This window comes from Salmo salar, chromosome 01, assembly GCF_965601325.2.
Source record: "Salmo salar chromosome 01, fSalSal1, whole genome shotgun sequence".
Lineage (NCBI taxonomy): Eukaryota > Metazoa > Chordata > Actinopteri > Salmoniformes > Salmonidae > Salmo > Salmo salar.
The window spans coordinates 134,302,259-134,324,716 of NC_138291.1; the positions used below are offsets into that span (position 1 = coordinate 134,302,259).

Genomic DNA, 22,458 nt, shown 5'->3' on the forward strand with positions numbered 1-22,458 from the left:
GGTCGGCAAGACGACGCAACAACCAATGGGTGAATTCCTGTCGGGTTCACGCTTGGTTCACCCACATGAAAATAATACTATAGTGTATAATATGGTAGGAATACTATATACAGTGGGGGAAAAAAGTATTTGATCCCCTGCTGATTTTGTACGCTTGCCCACCGATAAAGAAAGGATCAGTCTATAATTTTAATGGTAGGTTTATTTGAACAATGAGAGACAGAATAACAACAAAAATATCCAGAAAAACGCATATAAAAAATGTTATGAAATGATTTGCATTTTAATGAGGGAAATAAGTATTTGACCCCCTCTCAATCAGAAAGATTTCTGGCTCCCAGGTGTCTTTTATACAGGTAACGAGCTGAGATTAGGAGCACACTCTTAAAGGGAGTGCTCCTAACCGCAGCTTGTTACCTGTAAAAAAGACACCTGTCCACAGAAGCAATCAATCAATCAGATTCCAAACTCTCCACCATGGCCAAGACCAAAGAGCTCTCCAATGATGTCAGGGACAAGATTGTAGACCTACACAAGGCTGGAATGGGCTACAAGACCATCGCCAAGCAGCTTGGTGAGAAAGTGACAACATTTGGTGCGATTATTCGCAAATGGAAGAAACACAAAAGAACTGTCAATATGCCTCAGCCTGGGGCTCCATGCAAGATCTCACCTCGTGGAGTTGCAATGATCATGAGAACGGTGAGTAATCAGTCCAGAACTACACGGGAGGATCTTGTCAATGATCTCAAGGCAGCTGGGACCATAGTCACTAAGAAAACAATTGGTAACACACTACGCCGTGAAGGACTGAAATCCTGCAGCGCCCGCAAGGTCCCCCTGCTCAAGAATACATATACATGCCCGTCTGAAGTTTGCCAATGAACATCTGAATGACTCAGAGGACAACTGGTGAAAGTGTTGTGGTCAGATGAGACCAAAATGGAGCTCTTTGACATCAACTCAACTCGCCGTGTTTGGAGGAGGAGGAATGCTGCCTATGACCCCAAGAACACCATCTCCACCGTCAAACATGGAGGTGGAAACATTATGCTTTGGGGGTGTTTTTCTGCTAAGGGGACAGGACAACTTCACCGCATCAAAGGGACGATGGACGGGGCCATGTACCGTCAAATCTTGGGTGACAACCTCCTTCCCTCAGCCAGGGCATTGAAAATGGGTCGTGGATGGGTATTCCAGCATGACAATGACCCAAAACACAAGGCCAAGGCAACAAAGGAGTGGCTCAAGACGAAGCACATTAAGGTCATGGAGTGGCCTAGCCAGTCTCCAGACCTTAATCCCATAGAAAATCTGTAGAGGGAGTTGAAGGTTCGAGTTGCCAAACGTCAGCCTCGAAACCTTAATGACTTGGAGAAGATTTGCAAAGAGGAGTGGGACAAAATCCCTCCTGAGATGTGTGCAAACCTGGTGGCCAACTACAAGAAACGTCTGACCTCTGTGATTGCCAACAAGGGTTTTGCCACCAAGTACTAAGTCATGTTTTGCAGAGGGGTCAAATACTTATTTCCCTCATTAAAATGCAAATCACTTTATAACATTTTTGACATGCGTTTTTCTGGATTTTTTTGTTGTTATACTGTCTCTCACTGTTCAAATAAACCTACTATTAAAATTATAGACGTTTGCCCACTGTAAGTGGGCAAACGTACAAAATCAGCAGGGGTTCAAATACTTTTTTCCCCCCACTGTAATTCACTGTAGTATATTTGCAGACTTTACTGTAGTATTCCCCCGTAGCGGTGCATGGATAAAATGCAGTAGAGGTGCGTAGGTAAAATGACTGAGGAAGCAAAGCCATTAAAAAAAATCCATATAACAACCTGTTGTGATAATTGCGTTGTTTGCTCTATAGTCAATTTGTTTATACGTCACCAATATCTACAATAAGGCCTTGACAACAGTCACACAGTGGCATAATAAATTCAACTACACATACAGTTGAAGTCGGAAGTTTACATACATCTTAGCCAAATACATTTAAACTCAGTTTTACACAATTCCTGCCATTTAATCCAAGTAAAAATTCCCTGTTTTAGGTCAGTTAGGATCAACACTTTATTTTTAGAATGTGAAATGTCAGAATAATAGTAGAGAGAATGATTTAATTCAGCTTTAATTTCTTTCATCACAATCCCAGTGGGTCTGAAGTTTCATACACAATTAGTATTTGGTAGCATTGCCTTTAAATTGTTTAACTTGTGTCAAACATTTCAGGTTTCGGGTAAATAAAATCCATTCTTACTTTATCAAATGCCTTTTCAAAATCCACTATAAATACCACGCCTGGCTTCTTAGATGTGTCATGATGTTCTATTATTTCTAGTAGTTGTCAAATATTATCTCCAATGTATCGTCCATGTAAAAAACCTGTCTGATCAGGATGAACAATACCTGGTAAAACCCTTTTAATTCTGAGTGCTATGCATTTCACTAGTATTTTTGCATCACAACTGTAACGGGTGTCGTCGTTATGAGACCAAGGTGCAGCGGAGGATGTGTGTTCATCTTAGAAATTTTATTGAAAAAAAGAGAACACTTTACAAAAATAAACCAAAGACGACAGCAAAAACAGTCCTGTCAGGAAAAACAGAAAACAATCACCCACAAACCCCAAAGGAAAAACAGGCTGCCTATGTATGACTCCCAATCAGCAACAACGAACTACAGCAACAACGAACTACTGATTGGGAGCCACACACGGCCAACCAAAGAAACAAACCAACATAGAAAAATAAACATAGAACGCCCACCCATGTAACACCCTGGCCTAACCAAAATAGATAACAAAAAAAAAAACTCTATGGCCAGGGCGTTATAACAACATTGAAGTGCAAGGGGCCTCCGGTTTTTTAGACAGACTGGGTCTTTATATTTTCCATCTGGGTCTTGTTTTATTAATAGAGAAATCAGACCTTCTAGCTGAGTACCTGACAGACGACCATTTCTATAGGAGTAGTAAAAACAATCTACCAATGGAGCTTTTAGTATATCAAAAAAGGCTTGATATACCTCTACCGGTATGCCATCAAGCCCTGGGGTTTTCCAGACTGAAAGGATTTAATAGCCTCAAAAAGTTCTTCCACTGTAATTTGGCCTTCGCACTGATCTTTCTGAAAATTTGTTAATTTTCAATATTTTATATTATTTGGAAAAGAATCCTTACTGTAATCTTCATTCAGTGGGAGAGGATGAGACAGAAAAGAGAACATCTGCCTAAAATAATTAGCTTCCTCTTTTAAAATATCATTCGGGGAATCATAGATGACTCCGTCTTCAGTAACGAGTTTCTTTTTGTTAGCATTCCTGTATTGGAGATTCAGGAAGAATTTTGTGCATTTTTCTCCATATTCCATTCAGCTTGCTTTATTTTTTGTAATAGATTACATTAAAACGTTCTTGAATAAGTTCCTCAAGTTCTTTTTGTTTTTCGTCTAACTTATTTTGTATCTCTGTAGTATCATTTTTATTGCTATCTACCTGTACTATTAGTTCATGGATTTCCCTTATTAGTCTTGTCTCTTTAGCCAGAAACTGCTTTTTTATTCTTGATGAATATTGAATGACCCCTGAAGGTACATTTAAAGGTATCCCAAACAATGAGGGTATTTGCAGAACCTATATTATATTGGAAAAATTCTGTTATAAATTCTTTTGTCTTTATTAAAAATAAGTTGTCCTCCAGTAAATTTCCAATATCCCTGTCCACGTGGAAAATCTATAAGAGTTATGTGAATGCCAATTAGATGATGATCCCATCGCATTCTGTCTCCTATTAAAACTTTTAAAGAGACAAGAAAGTAATCAAGACGACTAGCTTGATTAAGTCTCCTCCATGTATATCTCACTAGGTTGGGATTTTTTAGGTCTCCAAATATCCACTATTTCTAATATGTCCATAATATTTGTGATTCCTTAAGGGCACGGTGATGATAGTTTGTAGAGTGATTACCTTTACAGTCCATTGAGTTACTTAACACTGTGTTATAGTCTCCTACCATAATGATTAGATCATTTGTTGCCTGTTAGTTCAATAAATTGGTATAAATGTTTTCGCAGAAGTGTGGATCATCCTGATTTGGACCATATAGATTAACGAGCCAAATCTCTTTTTCGTCCACTTTCATATTCAAAAGGATCCACCTTCCTTGCGAATCATTCCTGGCTATTTGCACATTCAGATGGACATTTTTGTTCATTAATATCATCACACCCTTTGAGTTCCTTTGTCCATGACAGAAAATTATTTCACCACCCCATTCCCTTTTCCATGCAACTTCATCTAAAGATGTAGAGCGAGTTTCTTGTAAACAGTATATGTTATATTCCTTTTCATTTAGCCATGTAAAGACTGATATTCTTTTTTTATAATCTGCTAAACCATTACAATTATAACAGGCTATACTTATTTCACCCCTTACCATAACTAGATACTATTCTCAGTCTAAATGGACCATAATTAGTGCTTGTAAAGTTACTGCCATCAGAGGTATTATATGAAGGTCAAAACTAGAGATTGCAAATGTCTGATATTTAGAATTCAAGAAATAGGTTCTAGCAATATTTGTTTTGTTCCCTTGTCTGTTTGCCTGTGAGCCAGTGCCACAGATGTTACAAAATTGAGACAAGATATTATGTGTGTAGCAAATCTGAGTAGGTTGATGTGTATGATATTGGATGTGATATAGTGAGTGTGTACGATGTCTGTATAAGAGTAAGACTATAATGTGTGATTTCCAAATAAATAATAACTCTTCCAATTTGCATTGTTGAGTGTCTATGTGTGTAACATGTAGTGCGTATAGCCTTAATATTCATGATGATAATTGTAATCCATATTGTATCACTATTATAGTTGCATCATAATTACCTTTAACATAATTGAAAAACACATCCCAGCATTTCCATAGCAATTGACGTTTCACATGATCATGAAAGAGACCTTGCATTACTCTAGAGACGGCTGCACTACAGTACAAACGTATTCCGTACAATATGTTATTATTCCCCAATGCCCCTATTCTGATATCTTCTCCTTGCTTGTTGTAAACATATATAAACTTGTAGACAAATACATAAAAAAAGATAGACAAACACATGAAATTATAAAACAGTTTGGCAATAGAGAGAGAGAAGAAAAGAGGAGAAAGAGAGAGAGAGAAGAGCGCGAGATCAGGTGTGTGTGTGTATGTATAAGTCCGTATGTGTAAGCAAGCATGTAATTGAGTACGTGTGTTCATATCCACTTCATAATGTTCAGATACTTTTACAGTTCCCATACCTTCTTTTTTTTGTAACCTGAAGTCCCTGTCGAATTTAGTACTGCCACGGTGTTATGGAGCTGTCTTGGAATAGCTGTCCATCTATAAAGAGTTTGTCCACAATGATAAAGGCACGCTTACCGTTCTCCCTTTGTTGTCTTTGTGCCTGATACAGTCTCTTACGACGTTCATTTATCTCCCTTGGAAATTGGTCATTGAGACTGAATTTGGTCCCTTTAAGCTCCCTTACCCTGTTTTTGATCAGCTCCTTTTGTTGGTAGTTTTCAAATTTTGCGATGATCGGTCGGGGACCCTTGGTCTTGACGCTCCGAGCTCCAAGTCTGTGTACTTGATGGAAAGCCACCTTGTTTACAGTCTCTATAGGAAGTTTCAAGGCGGATTCCATGAATTTTCTGATTGCGCCCTCTGGATTATTGGATGCGTCCTCAGGAATCCCAGAAAAAAAAAACATTTTCACGTATGCTACGACTTTGTATGTCTAGTAGCGACTCCTTCATCACCCTGTTTTCCCTGAGTAGACAATCCATGTTGGAATCAAGGATTTTTACATTGGCTGTGAGTGTATTGTTTTCTCTTTGGAGCGTGAGAATTTCACTCTGGCTGAACTCCAAACTCCCCCTCAGCCCTGCTACCTCTTCACACAACTTTTCCAGTGCTGCATGGATTCCAGCCAGAGCACTAGCATCTACCTCAATGGTAAGTAAATTGTCCGTGTCTTTAGATGAATCTGTTTTCTTTTTTTTGTTGGGTTAAAGTTATTTTGTGAGATGGTCGGATCTTTCCATGATGGAGTATGTTGTTCCTCCATAGCGTAAAACTGTTGGTACTCGTCGATTTCCCTCAGGATCGCCTTGGTATCCAGATTGGCTCTTTACTGCAACCAGTTGTTTTACAAAAAGATAACAATGAGTCCCACGACGACTACAGGTGTCTGTAGTACAGCCAGCTAGCACTCACAGAATCCACGCAACAAAAGGAACACAAACTTGCAGTCCCAGATGTAAAGGCTAACCACCGTGGAACCCTTAGCAACAAAACTTTAGTTCGGATTAAAATCGATTAAATGAAAATGTTTTAATATAAACAACAAATCGAGTGTAGACAGTACAATGTTCTGTTGCACGCTCTAATGACGTATCTGATGACGTATATCTAGTCCTCATCCCCATGTTTGGCAGTGAGTGGAAATACCAAACTGATGTTTCACTTTTATACATCCGAGGAAATATCTGGCTCATTGTTTTAAACAGTTGAAGTCGGAAGTTTACATACACCTTAGCCAAATACATTTAAACTCAGTTTTTCACAATTCCTGACATTTAATCAGAGTAAAAATTCCCTGTCTTAGGTCAGTTAGGATCACCACTTTATTTTAAGAAGTTGGGTCAGAAATGTACATACACTCAATTAGTATTTGATAGCATTGCCTTTAAGTTGTTTTACTTGGGTCAAACGTTTCGGGTAGCCTTCCACAAGCTTCCCACAATAAGTTGGGTGATTTTTGGCCCATTCCTCCTGACAGAGCTGGTGTAACTGAGTCAGGTTTGTAGGCCTCCTTGCTCGCACATGCTTTTTCAGTTCTGCCCACATATCTTCTATGGGATTGAGGTCAGGGCTTTGTGATGGCCACTCCAATACCTTGACTGTTGTCCTTCAGCCATTTTGCCACAGGTTTGGAAGTATGCTTGGGGTCATTGTCCATTTGGAAGACCCATTTGCAAACAAGCTTTAACTTCCTGACTGATGTCTTGAGATGTTGCTTCAATATATCCACAACATTTTCTTTCCTCATGGTGCCATCTATTTTGTGAAGTGCACCAGTCCCTCCTGCAGCAAAGCACACCCACAACATGATGCTGCCACCCCCGTGCTTCACGGTTTGGATGGTGTTCTTCGGCTTGCAAGCCTCCCCCTTTTTCTAACAAACACAACGATGGTCATTATGGCCAAACAGTTCTATTTTTGTTTCATCAGACAAGAGGACATTTCTTCAAAAAGTACGATCTTTGTCCCCATGTGCAGTTGCAAAGTGTAGTCTGACTTTTTATGGCGGTTTTGGAGCAGTGGCTTCTTCCTTGCTGAGCGAACATTCAGGTTATGTCGATACAGGACTCATTTTACTTTGGATATAGATATTGATACCCGTTTCCTCCAGCATCTTCACAAGGTCCTTTGCTGTTGTTCTGGGATTGATTTGCACTTTTCACACAAAAGTACATTCATATCTAGGAGACAGAACGCATCTCCTTCCTGAGCGGTATGCGTGGTCCCATGGTGGTCCCATGGTGTTTATACTTCCATACTATTGTTTGTACAGATGAACGTGGTACCTTCAGGCATTTGGAAATTGCACCCAATGATGAACCAGACTTGTGGAAGTCTACAATTTATTTTTGAGGTCTTGGCTGATTTATTTTGATTTTCCCATGATGTCAAGCAAAAGGCACTGAGTTTGAAGGTAGGCCTTGAAATATATCCACAGGTAAACCTCCAATTGACTGAAATGATTTCAATTAGCCCATCAGAAGCTTCTAAAGCCATGACATAATTTTCTGGAATTTTACAAGCTGTTTCAAGGCACAGTCAACTTAGTGTATGTAAACTTCTGACCCACTGGAATTGTGATACAATTAATTATAAGTGAAATAATATGTCTGTAAACAATTGTTGAAAAAATGACTTCTGTCATGCACAAAGTAGATGTCCTAACCGACTTGCCAAAACTATAGTTTGTTAACAAGAAATTTGTGGAGTGGTTGAAAAACTAGTTTTAATGACTCCAACCTAAGTGTATGTAAACTTCTGACTTCAACTGTATGTAGTGCTTATGAAGGATTTATGAAGTCTTTTTAAACTGAATGTAATTTAAAGCGGGACCAGTTCTTTAGAAATGTCTAAATAAAAAATGTTGTACCCCCATATCATACACTCACAAACTGAAAACAAAACATGTGTACAATTAATTGGTTGGAAAGTTGTCTCAAACATCACTTTCATTTGTATCCCCTGTAGCTTTAAAATCATAGCAAAGTTGATTCCTATTTCAGTCACGTCTTTGGCCACATTCACATGGGTCAAACATAAACAACCTAATGATTGGTTGACAAATATTGGCTCCACAATGCAGGTGATGGCTGCATTTTGCAGTTCGTGAGAAGCAACTGCATTGACTTGAAGGCGACTTAATCAAAAACTGCATGATCTTTGATCACAAGATTATTTTTAAAGTTCATGCAGTCGACATGTAGTCGCAAGTCGGACAATTTTTATACCCAAAATGCAACAAACGTTGAAAGTTTGATGGTCACCAACTTGACAAAAGTGATCACCTCGAACGCGCCCACTCTTTTGACTGCCCCTAAAAAGCTACTAATTCCTTTGAAAAATGGCCTGTGGCATCGATATACTAAACGTCACAACTACTAAACGAAGGTTGGGTTTCAACTACAATTATGTCAAGAAATCATGCCCCCTCCACGTGCAATTCGCCTCTCCACCCACTTCACTACCCTTCATTGAATGGGGTCCGTTGTTTCATCGCGTTAAAGGGACAACTGGCCTTATACAGGTTGACAATGCCTCACAGCGAAAGTTCTATGGTTTGCATGCCCTGCAAAAGGACCCTAGTATGCGGAATAGGTCCTTGGAGTTTGTCGGTCACCAAATCTGCACCAGTAAAGCTAGCTGATTAACGTTATACTCAGCACCGGTAACGGCATCACCGGCCTGAATCTAATCTAATCTGGAGCTAAAGTCAGTAAACTAGCTAGCTACATCTGTAAAGTGCAGAATTAGGGTTTACACTAGTTACTACAGCCACAAAGTAAAAATTGTCTATATCGTAAAAATATGATTTTTTTTGTCTTAATTTAAGGTTAGGCATAACGTTAGCAGTGTGGTTAGGTTTAAAAATCACATTTTTAAAAGAGAAATTTAAGAAATAGGTGGGCTTTTTGACTTTGTGGCTGTGGTAACTAGTGACCCGTGTTACTGCCCTGATGACACAGACGGGCTTCATCAACAACAGTAATGTGTGTTATGTGATTTCCGCCTAAATAGACATACCCAAAAGTAACTGCTATTCATGTGTAATTAAATGATTCTTACATGCAAAAACTTGGTATATTTGGAAAGACGACATCTGGAAAATTATGAGGAAATTATCAGAAAAAGTCTTATTTTATTGACAAGCTATTAGTGAATTATTGATGACTAGAGCTGGGAACACATCAAATGCCTTTCTACAACATGTGAATATCAGAAAAAAACAGGATTGATATACCTAACAACTATAAATGGGAAGATGTTTTAGTAAGTGGTGTCAGGTGAGGTCACAGGAGTTTCCAAGTGTCCATAAACCTCTCTAAAGTGGCATGTCTGTAAATTAGATAATTCCAGTGCTATTACATATTTGCAATCCCTAAAATGCTATTTGTTCAGTATAAAAACACAATTTCTACCATATCAACCTCACTCAAACATTGTGGTGGTGTTATGGTGTATCGAGGGTACATTCAAGTGTCCTTTCAACCTCTCCAAAGTGTCAGAATGTGGTAATTGGACTGTTTTTGTAAACTGGATATGCCTAAAAGTTATTGTTGACTATAAAACAACATTTCTACGACACTAACCTCTCTCAAACATTGTGGTGGTGTCAGGGGACAAGTGTTTTTTCAACCTCTCCAAAGTGCCTGAATGTTTAGGCTAGGCATATCCAATGTATTGGTCCCACATACAAATTAACTGTTTACAAAAGCAATATAAAAGCAACAGAGATAAATAAAAAATATATATAAAAGTGTCTTATCAAACACAAACTTGGTTACACACGTGTCTTTCACTAAAAAAGGCGCAAAAATAGAAATAAGCTGAGCTATTTACAAATGCCATTTGTGTTCATTTTACATCCAAGGTGTAGATTATTCGATTTCACCACAGCTTGTGCATGTCGTGATAGTCTTTGAAGCAGTACCTCTCTGCCAAGAAACAAAAAGTGTGGTATTTCACCCTTTTCACCCCTGTGTTTTGTGCAATGCATGCAGTTCCTCCTTTTGTTTTTTGGCATGTGTGTTGGATAGTGGCTCTCACCTTGAGTGGGGGGTCTTGTGATGGTTGTAAAGTTCCTTTGGGCCCCCATTTTAGCCATTTCCAACACCAGCTGCTCTTGGAAGGCCAACTGGGAGAGAGGGGTATGAACTTTTGCTTTGGCCATCTGCTTGTGGAGAATTAAATAATTAAAGTAATGTCCACTCCCTCTGCCTCTCCCTCTTTGTTGAGGCCTAGATCTCCTCCCTGCCCCACACCTCCAGATTAACTTGCAGAGAGGGCCTGCAGTGGGGGTGGTTGAAGAGGAGTGGGGTCTTTGTCGAATGGTGTATTTTTTTAATTTAAACTTTATTTACAACTAATTCTTATTTACAATAACCGGCCAAACCCGGACGACATTGGGACAATTGTGCGCCGCCCTATGGGACTCCCAATCATGGCCGGTTGTGATACAGCCTGGATTCAAACCAGGGTGTCTGTAGTGATGCCTCTAGCACTGAGATGCAGTTCCTTAGACCGCTGCGCCACTCGGGAGCCCTGATGGATGTAGAACCATCAGACGGGGTGATTGAAACTGCAGTGGGGGTGGTTGAAGAGTAGTGGGGCCTTTGTCAAGTGGTGGATGTAGAGTCATCAGATGGGATGATTGACATAGCAGTGGGGAGTGAAGACTTTGACCAGCGGGGCGCTTGCTGTGGAGGGGTGGCTCTTGAACGTCATCATCAAAATCCTCTGCATCCTCCACTCTGTGGTGAATAAAATAAAGGGATATATTGTTGTAAGACACACAGAATTACAGTTGTAAAGTAAAAACACCAAGCCTAAACTTTATCTGTACAGTGACTCACATAGAAAGTGTGAAACACACACACAATGCAAACAGTAACACTTTGGAGACAGGCAGAGGTAAGAACAACAAGTAAACAATGGCCATGAGAGTTTAGTGGCCTCTCCAAAGTTACAAGTATGAAACTTAGAACAGAAAACAGTTAACTAATATGAAACATAGACAATAACTACTTTGGAATTATATAACATTGAAATGACTTGTTACATAGGCCTATGTAAACTAAATCCAAAGCACAAAAATCAGACGACTTATAAAAGCTAAATACATTTAGTAAATTAGCTATATAAAGTCATGAAAATTATTTACTTACAGATCTAAAAGTAGATCCAATCCTTCTAGAAATAAATCTTTGTCGGCCGAGTCGAAATCCTTGTTGTCCAATTCGCTCCCCTGATCAGAGTCCGACTACAGTATTTTATTCAAAGCTTCTATGTCCGTATACTTATTCATAGCTGCCTTCTTTTTTAGCTTACTGTTCAACATTCCGTTTTTACCTTTTTTTCCACCCTTAAGAAGCCATCTTTTATGCTAAAGCGATTAAATCTGTTTACAATGTAATGTAGCATGCTCGGTGCTTCTTGTCTCTGAGCCAGATAGCAATAGTTCGCATTATACATAAAAGATTCTAGGCCTTTCTTTGTCAACCCAGGTCAACTGCATATCCCTGGAAAGCTTATCTCATTGGGTTCAAGACTGCCAATGTGCCATAGTAGCCAATCCCCTGTGTAATGGATGCCTACAGCGCGTAAGCAGGCAACATCATATTTGTGATGCACAAATATAGTAACTTGGTGGACATTCAATGTTGCCATTAAGTCATACTTCAGCAGATAACATTGGCAATATGCTAGATTTGTTCCTAACGATTCATTTCATACCCCCCATGTAGCTATAGCTCAAACACAGACCAAATTGAAGCTTACCTTGTAAGATTTTTGCTGTTTGGTGAAAACATTGTGTAAAATAAACAGTTTGACTCTCGGGGCAGGTGATCAATAATGGTAGGTAACAGGCAGACAAATAAGATATCCTCATGATCTGTGGAGTCCCGGCTTTCGGTGTGTATCAATGTATTCCGTGTTTATTTAATTTATGATTTTTTAAAAATGTTTTTATTGTATTTATTTCATTTATGCTTCACAACGCTAACCCGGAATGTAGGTAGCAGCCATCTTGAAATGAGGTCATCTGCGTGGCCTGCCCTTATAAATTTGTGTACCCATATAGGGTAGTAAGTCACACCAAAGATTTGAAGGCACCGATCAATAGCCAAGATACTCAGATTTCCGCAGACTAAATTAAATAAAACAAATTAAATAGGGTCCCCAAATATGGGGACTTTACATTTAAGATGAAAAAATACCCAGTTTGATAAACTAGTAGATTAATTACCCAGCCAAGCCAAGCAGATACAAGTAGTAGAATAATTTTGGTTGTGAAGTGCATTATGAGTTTATTGTGAGTTTATTTTATTTTTACAGAGACAGTGCACATTAATCAACGTTTCAGTAAAAGTGCCGGTTTTAGCCAGCCGGCTAATTTTCAACCGCAGTCTAGGGGCAGGTTATTATCAAAAAGCTTTGTCCTAACAAAATGCAATTTACAACTTGGCTGTCTATTGTATCACCCTGTCACAGGCCCTACCAGTCAACACCACCTCATCAGATGAGGAAGTACATTATTTATCAGGATTGCCTGCTGCAGTTGTTCGAGAGATGTCCAGTTTGCAGCCAAATATGCAACATAGAGAAGACCAGCAAGGTCGCCCTCAGCATCACGCAGACATGCCCTCGCTGTTTTGACCTTTGATCTGGTCAAAGGTCAAACTGTTTCGAGTTTTGTCCCAATCCACCTTCATAACCTAGCCTGGTGGAACAAGCCTGATCGCTGCGTTTTCCATTCTATTTTACTTCACATATTATGTGCAATCAGGTTGGTTCCACCATGCTAATCATAACCACCATTGATAATGTAATTAGTGCTTTGTGTGTGTGTGTGTGTTTGTGTGTGACCAACCAGTATCTTTGATGAGGGGCCAGGAGCTGATCTACGCTGCCATGCATCAATGGGGCACTGACAAAGACCTTACCTCCAGCCTCGTCTCTTGCCTGCTCACCAACGGTCATTGATGGGGAGACCAGAATTAGGTAGGTTCAGTCTAACCTGTTGAAATTTCAACATAGTATGTTTGTTTATCAGATATCACCTATCCTAACTGCCATTGGTATTACAACAAATCAACATGTATTTGTCACATGCGCCGAATACAACTGGTGTAGACTTTACCGTGAAATGCTTGCTTACGAGCCCTTCCCAACAATGCAGCTATATACAGGGAGTACCAGTACCAGATCAATGTGACTAGGCATCAGGATAGATAATACAAGTAAAAACAAAAGAACAGAGCAACAGCAGCAAATGATGAGTGCAAAAGTGTGTGTGTGTAATGTGTATGTACAGTGTGTGTGTGTGTGTGTGTGTGTGTGTGTGTGTGTGTGTGTGTGTGTGTGTGTGTGTGTGTGTGTGTGTGTGTGTGTGTGTGTGTGCGCGCACGTGTGTGCATATGTAGTGTATGTCAATGTGTTTGGGTTTTGTGTGGGAGTGTCAATGTAGTGTGTGATTGAGTGTTATATGGCTTGTATATATAGTCTAGTGAGTGTGCGTATAGTGACTGTGTATGTGTTCACAGATGCATCTATTGAGCCAGCACTTGGAGACTTGCAAGATGATGTTATGGAGTCAGAGGAATGCCCTAAAAATGGTAAAAGACACCAGCCACCCAAGTCATAGACTGTTCTCTCTGCTACCGCACAGCAAGTGGTACCGATGCACCAAGGCTGGAACCAATAGGACCCTGAACAGCTTCTACCCCCAAGCCATAAGACTGCTGAATAGTTAGTTAACCAAATAGTTACCCGGACTATCTGCATTGACCTCTTTTTTGACTCATCATATACGCTGCTGCTACTGTTTACTATCTGTCACTTTATTCCTACATATCTACCTCAATTACTTCATACCCCTGCACATCGACTCGGTACTGATATCCGTTGTATAAAGCCAAGTTATTGTTACTCATTGTGTATCTATTATTAATTGTATTATTAGGTGTTTTACTTTTCTATTATTTCTCAAATTTATCTCTGCATTGTTGGGAAGGGCCCGTAAGTAAGCATTTCACTATTAGTCCACACCTATTGTTTACGAAGCATGTGACTAATAAGATTTGATTTGACCGACAGATAGGCTTGATACTGACGTCTCTGAATGGAGAGAGACCTAGCACTCAACACATCCACAATGTGGGACTGAAGGAGATTACTTGTAAATAATACAGCACGTCACATCATCCATTACAAAATGGCGCCGACAGAGATGGTCGCCTCGCTTTGAGTTCTTAGGAAACTATGCAGTATTTTGTTTTTTTTATGTATTATTTCTTACATTGTTACCCCAGGAAATCTTAAGTCTTATTACCTACAGCCGGGAAGAACTATTGGATATAAGAGCAATGTCAACTTACCAACATTACGACCAGGAATACAACTTTCCCGAAGCAGATCCTCTGTTCAGACCACCACCTAAGACAATGGATCTAATCTCAGTAGCCACCCAAAGCAACGGAGCCGCAGAAGGGGCAGACGGAGCGGCCTCCTGGTCAGGCTCCGTAGACGTGCACATCGCTCACCGCTCCCGAGTATACTACTCGTCAATGTCCAGTACCTTGACAATAAGGTAGACGAGATTCGAGCAAGGGTTGCCTTCCAGAGAAACATCAGATATTGTAACATTCTCTGTTTCACAGAAACATGGCTCTCTCGGAATATATTGTCGGAATCGGTTCAGCCACCGGGCTGCTCCATGCCGACAGAGATAAACACCTCTCTGGGAAGAGGAAGGGCAGGGGTGTATGCTTTATGATTAACGACTCATGGTGTAATCATAACAACATACAGGATCTCAAGTCCTTCTGCTCACCCGACCTAGAATTCCTTACAATCAAATCCCGGCCATTTTACCTACCAAGAGAATTCTTGTCAGTTATAGTCACAGCTGTGTACATTCCCCCTCAAGCGAACACCAAGATGGCCCTCAAGGAACTTCACTGGACTCCATGTAAACTGGAAACTATATATCCGGAGGCTGCATTTATTGTAGCTGGGGATTTTAACAAAGGAAATTTGAGAACAAGGCTACCTAAATTCTATCAGCATATTGATTGCACGACACGCAGGGCTAATACTCTCCACCACTGCTACTCTAACTTCCACGATAGATATAAAGCCCTCCCACAACCTCCCTTCAGCAAATCCGACCACGACGCCATCTTGCTTGTACCGTCTTATAGGCAGGAACTCATACAGGATGTACCAGTGACGAGAACCATTCAACGCTGGTCTGACCAATCGGAAGCCACGCTTCAAGATTGTTTTGATCACACGGACTGGAATATGTTCCGGTCAGCCTCAGAGAACAACATTGACCGATACGCTGACTCGGTGAGTGCCTTTATAAATAAGTGCATTGGAAATGTTGTACCGTCTTTGACTATTAAAACCTACCCTAACCAGAAACCGTGGATGGTGGCGGCATTCGTGCAAAACTGAAAGCCCGATCCACTGCATTTAACCACGGAAAGAGGTCTGGAAATATGTCTGAATATAAACCAGTGTAGTTATTCCCTCCACAAGGCAATCAAACAAGCAAAATACCGGTACTGGGACAAGGTGGAGTTGCAATTCAACGGCTCAGACACGAGACGTAGGTGGCAGGGTCTACAGGAAGTCACGAACTACAAAAACAAACAACAGCCACGTTACGGACACCGGTGTCACGCTTCCAAACAAACTCAACACCTTCTTTGCCCGCTTTGAGGATAATACAGTGCAATACTATTGTTCCTGTACCCAAGAAGACAAAGATAACTGAACTAAATGACTACCGCCCTGTAGCACTCACTTCTGTCATCATGAAGTACTTTGAGAGGCTAGTCAAGGATCATATCACCACCACCTTACCAGCCACCCTAGAGCCACTTTAGTTTGCATACCGCCCCAACAGGTCCACAGATGACGCAATCGCCATCACACTGCACACTGCCCTATCCCATCTGGGCAAAAATAATACCTATGTAAGAATTCTGTTCATTGACTATAGCTCACCATTCAAAACCATACTCATCATCAAGCTGGAGGCCCTGGGTCTCAACCCTGTGTAACTGGGTCCTGGACTTTCTGATGGGCCGCCCCCAGGTGGCCCTCAACACTGGGGCCCCACAAGGGTGTGTGCTCAGCCCTCTCCTGTTCTCCCTGTTCACCCACGACTGCATGGCCATGCACGCCTCCAACTCAATCATCAAGTTTGCAGACGACACAACAGCAGTGGGTTTGATCATCAACAATGATGAGACAGCCTACAGGGACTCCTCCCTATAGGCACTTGGAGTGTGGTGTCAGGAAGACAACCTCTCACTCAACGTCAACAAAACAAAGGAGATGATCGTGGACTTCAGGAAAACACAGAGGGAGCACCCCCCTATCCACACCGAAGGGACAGCAGTGGAGAAGATGGAAAGTTTTAAGTTCCTCAGCGTACACATCACAGACAAACTGAAATGGTCCACCGACACAGACAGTGGGGGGAAGGCGCAACAGCGCCTCTTCAACCTCAGGAGACTGAAGAAATTTGGCTTGTCACCCAAAACCCTGACAAACTTTTACAGATACACAATCGAGAGCATCCTGTCGGGCTGTATCACAGCCTGGTACGGCAACTGCACCGCCCTCAACCGCAAGGGTCTCCAGAGTGTGGTGCGGTCTGTACGACGCATCACCGGCAAACTACCTGCCCTCCATGACACCTACAGCACCCAATGACACAGGAATGCCAAAAAGATCATCAAGGACAACAACCATCCAAACCACTGCCTGTTCACACCGCTATCATCCAGAAGGCGAGGGCAGTACAGATGCATCAAAGCTGTGACAGAGAGATTGAAAAACAGCTTCTATCTCAAGGCCATCAGACTGCTAAACAGCCATCACTAACTCGGAGAGGCTGCTGCCTACATTGAGACCACTTTAATAATGTTTACATATCTTACATTACTCACATGTATATACTGTATTTTATACCATCTATTGCACCTTGCCTATGTCGCTCGGCCGTCACTCATCCATGTACTTATATGTACATATTCTCATTCACCCCTTTAGATTTGTGTGTATTAGGTAGTTGATGGGGAATTGTTAGATTACTTTTTAGATATTACTGCACTGTCGGAACTAGAAGCACAAGCATTTCGCTACACTCGCATTAACATCTGCTAACCATGTGTATGTGACCAATAACATTTTATTTTATTTTATCTTGCAAGTCTTGCATGGAGATGAGGTGATGAAGTCCAGACTTACAGATGGGCTTGATAGTGATGCCTCTAAAGTGGAGAGAGACCTGGTACTCTGCATTAATTTTACTAGACACAACTTTTACTTGTATTGTCTTTTTTTATTATGGAATTGAATGATATCAGTCAATATGGGGAGGGAGAAACCCTGTGTATTCTACAGCAGGATCATGGAACTCCTGTTGTATATGGGACACCACAATGGAATGTATGACCACTCTGGCATGTTTGCCAAGGTAGCCCCATTACCTCCAGACAAAAAGATGATAGGCACAGCATCTGTATCAGCTGGGAATGACAATGAAAGGTAACAGTGCACATTGTTATATTATGCATCTATTGTGTTATGTAAAGGGTTGTTTATTCTACATGGACCTTTTACTACATTGGAAAGTTATCATAACACTTAGTTTAGAATATCTACATAAATTCAGCGATTGCATTCTTCTCATATTACTCTGTGGGCTACTGACCTATTCAAAGCTTATTCCGGCATCTCATCATACATCTGCCGGTAGTTATTGAACTCAACCTGCAGGAAGTTTGTTTATTGTGATTGAGTGGGGGGGGGGGGAAATAGCTGCGGGTAAGGTTCTTGATGGTGGCAAGGACACACCCAAGAAACACCCACATAAAACCACGCCCCCAAGCCAACTCATGTTTGGCTTATGTCATGGCTGCCAGCATTTCTTGAGGAGCGAGCCAGAAAACGAGGCCAAATCAGCGGGTGCAGTTCCTCTTTAAAATGGCAGGCAATGATATGGAATAATTTACTCTTTATTGCATTGATATGACATTGACATTCTCTACGGAATCCTTTGTATGTGTTTAAATAAATGTTTCTTTGTATTTTAAGCAGTAGCTTTTCGTTTTATTATTGTAGCTGTTTGTATTATTGTTATTGTAGAATGGAAGCAATGAATAATATCATAGGCTAATTTAAGAAATAATTTGTTAAACCATAAAGTGTTCAAAAGAACCATAATCTGACAATTTCACAAATGGCCGTGGGCACACAAATTGGTTCAAACAGGTACGCTCATTTACAAAATGAGTTATAGCCTACAATTTAAGAGTGATTGTTGTAATCTAATTGTTATATACAGGCAATTCTGTTTTAGATGCTTCCCAATCTGGATAGGCCCCGTTTTCTCCATTTCCTGCCTGAATGACGTGCCCAAAGTAAACTGCCTGTAGCTCAGGCCCAGAAGCCAAGATATGCATATAATTGGTACCATTGGAAAGAAAACACTTTGAAGTTTGTATAAATGTTAAAATAATGTAGGAGAATAAAACACAATATATATGGTAGGAGAAAATCCAAAGAAAAACCAACTGGAAATATTTTTTTTGTTGAGAGACCATGCTCTTAGAAATGCAAGAGAAAGGTCATATTGTAAATTAGCAGGATGTTGTCTCTGGTTTTGATCCTGAATTTCTAGAACTGAATAAAAAAACTGAATCTCAATGCATCTGAGAAGTTGAAAAAATGAAACTTTGGTAAACTTTAAATTATAGTTTGTAAACATGATACACAGACAATGAATGCAATATCAACCATATTGAAGCTGAATATATAAATATTTAATTAGAAAATTTAATTACATTGAAATTGAATCTTAAAACTGAATATTCCTTCAATTCCGTTTCAATTCATGAATTTAATTAGTCAATTTACAGTATGCATTACAAATAAACAGATATACAAATTCAAAACTACAGTTGAAGTTGGAAGTTTACATAGACTTAGGTTGTAGTCATTAAAACTAGTTTTTCAACCACTCCACAAATTTCTTGTTAACAAACTATAGTTTTGGCAAGTCGATTAGGACATCTACTTTGTGCATGACAGAAGTAATTTTTTCAACAATTGTTTACAGACATATTAATTCACTTATAATTCATTGTATCACAATTCCAGTGGGTCAGAGGTTTACATACACTAAGTTGACTGTGCCTTTAAACAGCTTGTAAAATTCCCAAAAATTATGTCATGGCTTTAGAAGCTTCTGATGGGCTAATTGACATCATTTCAGTCAATTGGAGGTGTAACGGTGGATGTATTTCAAGGCCTACCTTCAAACTCAGTGCCTCTTTGCTTGACATCATGGGAAAATCAAAAGAAATCAGCCAAGACCTCAGAAAAAAAATTGTAGACCTCCACAAGTCTGGTTCATCCTTGGGAGCAATTTCCAAATGCCTGAAGGCACTACGTTCATCTGTACAAACAATAGTATGCAAGTATAAACACCATGGGACCACGCTGCTGTCATACCACTCAGGAAGGAGACACGTTCCGTCTCCTAGAGATGAACGTACTTTGGTGCGAAAAGTACAAATCAATCCCAGAACAACAGCAAAGTACCTTGTGAAGATGCTGGAGGAAACAGGTACAATAGTGTGTATATCCACAGTAAAACAAGTCCTATATCGACATAACCTGAAAGGCCGCTCAGCAAGGAAGAAGCCACTGCTCCAAAACAGCCATAAAAAGCCAGACTACGGTTTGCAACTGCACATGGGGACAAAGATCGTACTTTTTCGAGAAATGTCCTCTGGTCTGATAGAACTGTTTGGCCATAATGACCATCGTTATGTTTTGAGGAAAAAGGGGGAGGCTTGCAAGCCGAAGAACATCATCCCAACCGTGAAGCACGAGGGTGGCAGCATCATGTTGTGGGGGCGCTTAGCTGCAGGAGGGACTGGTGCACTTCACAAAATAGATGGCATCATGAGAAAGGAAAATGATGTGGATATATTGAAGCAACATCTCAAGACATCAGTTAAAGCTTGGTCGCAAATGGGTCTTCCATATGGACAATGACCCCAAGCATACTTCCAAAGTTGTGGCAAAATGGCTTAAGGACAACAAAGTCAAGGTATTGGAGTTGCCATCACAAAGCCCTGACCTCAATCCCATAGAACATTTGTGGGCAGAACTGAAAAAAAACGTGTACGAGCAAGGAGGCTTACAAACCTGACTCAGTTACACCAGCTCTGTCAGGAGGAATGGGCCAAAAATTCACCCAACTTATTGTGAGAAGCTTGTGGAAGGCTACCCTAAATGTTTGACCCAAGTTAAACAATTTAAAGGCAATGCTACCAAATACTAATTGAGTGTATGTAAACTTCTGACCCTCTGGGAATGTGATGAAAGAAGTAAAAGCTGAAATAAATCATTTTCTCTACTATTATTCGGACATTTCACGTTCTTAAAATAAAGTGGTGATCCAAAACTGACCTAAGATAGGGAATTTTTACTCTGATTAAATATCAGGAATTGCGAAAAACTGAGTTTAAATATATTTGGCTATGGTGTATGTAAACTTCCGACATCAACTCTATATATTGACAAGATATTGGACTGTCTGCTCTAACACTGGGAGTGTTTGAGTGGTAAGGCGAAAGCAACCTACTGTAGACGAAAGTCGAGGAGTGAAATCGGGGAGGTGAATCTCCAACAGCCGAAAGTCTTCGGACAATAATGTGGTTTACCTGCAGAAAGGCTCCGATCAACATGGCAGTGTTGCTATTATTTACAAAAGTTTTTCTTTATGATGTCGAAATAAACATGGCTCCAACCCCCATATCACACACAAACTGTGTAGGCCTACAGTGTACAATCAACCACTGAGAGAGAGAGTAAAATATCTCATGAATGTCCAGTGTATACATGAATAGCGGCAAAGTTGGTTCCTGTTTCAGTCATGTCTTTGGTCATGTTCGCGTGGTGAAACAAAAACACCCTCCTGAAGGAGGGAAATGAGATACAACATCACTATGGGGAGTTTGGGCTCTCACGACTTCGAGTGAAGAACTACATTCACGTCTGACAAAGCCACTGAAAAACTGCACCTCGCTGGAAGCCCTGCCTTCCACAGGGGCTAAGACTGAGACTCAGATTCATTCCCTCAATTCTTTACTGCTCTTCACCAAGCCCACTAATGGGCGTTGTGTGGCCAAACAAGGGTTCTACCTCATTTCCTTCCTTCAGGGAACATTAGTTCTAGTCATTTGGAAATTTTATTAGGATTTTTAAAATATTTTTTATTTCACCTTTTATTTAAACACGTAGGCTAGTTGAGAACAAGTTCTCATTTAGAACTGCGACCTGGCCAAGGATCCTCATTAGCGGTTGCAAAAGCAGAAGCTACTCTTCCTGGGGTCCACACAAAACATGAAACATAATACAGAATGACATAATACAGAACATCAATAGACAAGGACAGTTCAAGGACAGAACTACATACATTTAAAAAAAGGCACATGTAGCCTACATATCAATGCATACACACAAACTATCTAGGTCAAATAGGGGAGAGGCGTTGTGCCACAAGGTGTTGCTCTATCTGTTTTTTAAAACCAATTTTGCTGTTTATTTGAGCAATGTGAGATGGAAGGAAGTTCCATGCAATACGATGATTTGAAGTAATGATTTGTACCAAATATAATGCTCTTAGTTTTAGAGGTGTTCAGGACAAGTTTATTACTGGCCACCCATTCCAAAACAGACTGCAACACTTTATTGAGGGTTTCAGTGAATTTGTTAGCTGTGGTTGCTGATGCATATATAGTTGAATCATCAGCATACATGGACACACATGCTTTGTTTAATGCCAGTGGCAGGTCATTGGTAAAAATAAAAAAGAGTAGAGGGCCTAGAGAGCTGCCCTGCGGTGCACCACACTTTACATGTTTAACATTAGCGAAGCTTCCATTAAAGAAAACACTTTGAGTTCTATTAGATAGATAGCGCTGAATCCACATTATGACAGAGGTTGAAAAGCCATAGCACATAAGTTTTCTCAACAACAGATTATGGTCAATAATATCAAACGCTGCACTGAAATCTA

At 40.3% G+C, this 22,458-nt stretch overlaps 1 long non-coding RNA gene across 1 annotated transcript; it reads right to left on the reverse strand.

Moving 5' to 3' along the window:
* Nucleotides 1–9,465: 9,465 nt before the first annotated feature.
* On the reverse strand, nucleotides 9,466–12,383 carry LOC123724448 (uncharacterized). The gene is made up of 2 exons (XR_006756998.2): nucleotides 12,123–12,383; nucleotides 9,466–11,095 (listed from the first exon to the last, which is right to left on the reverse strand). It is a non-coding gene; the product is annotated as an uncharacterized LOC123724448 (long non-coding RNA).
* Nucleotides 12,384–22,458: the final 10,075 nt, after the last annotated feature.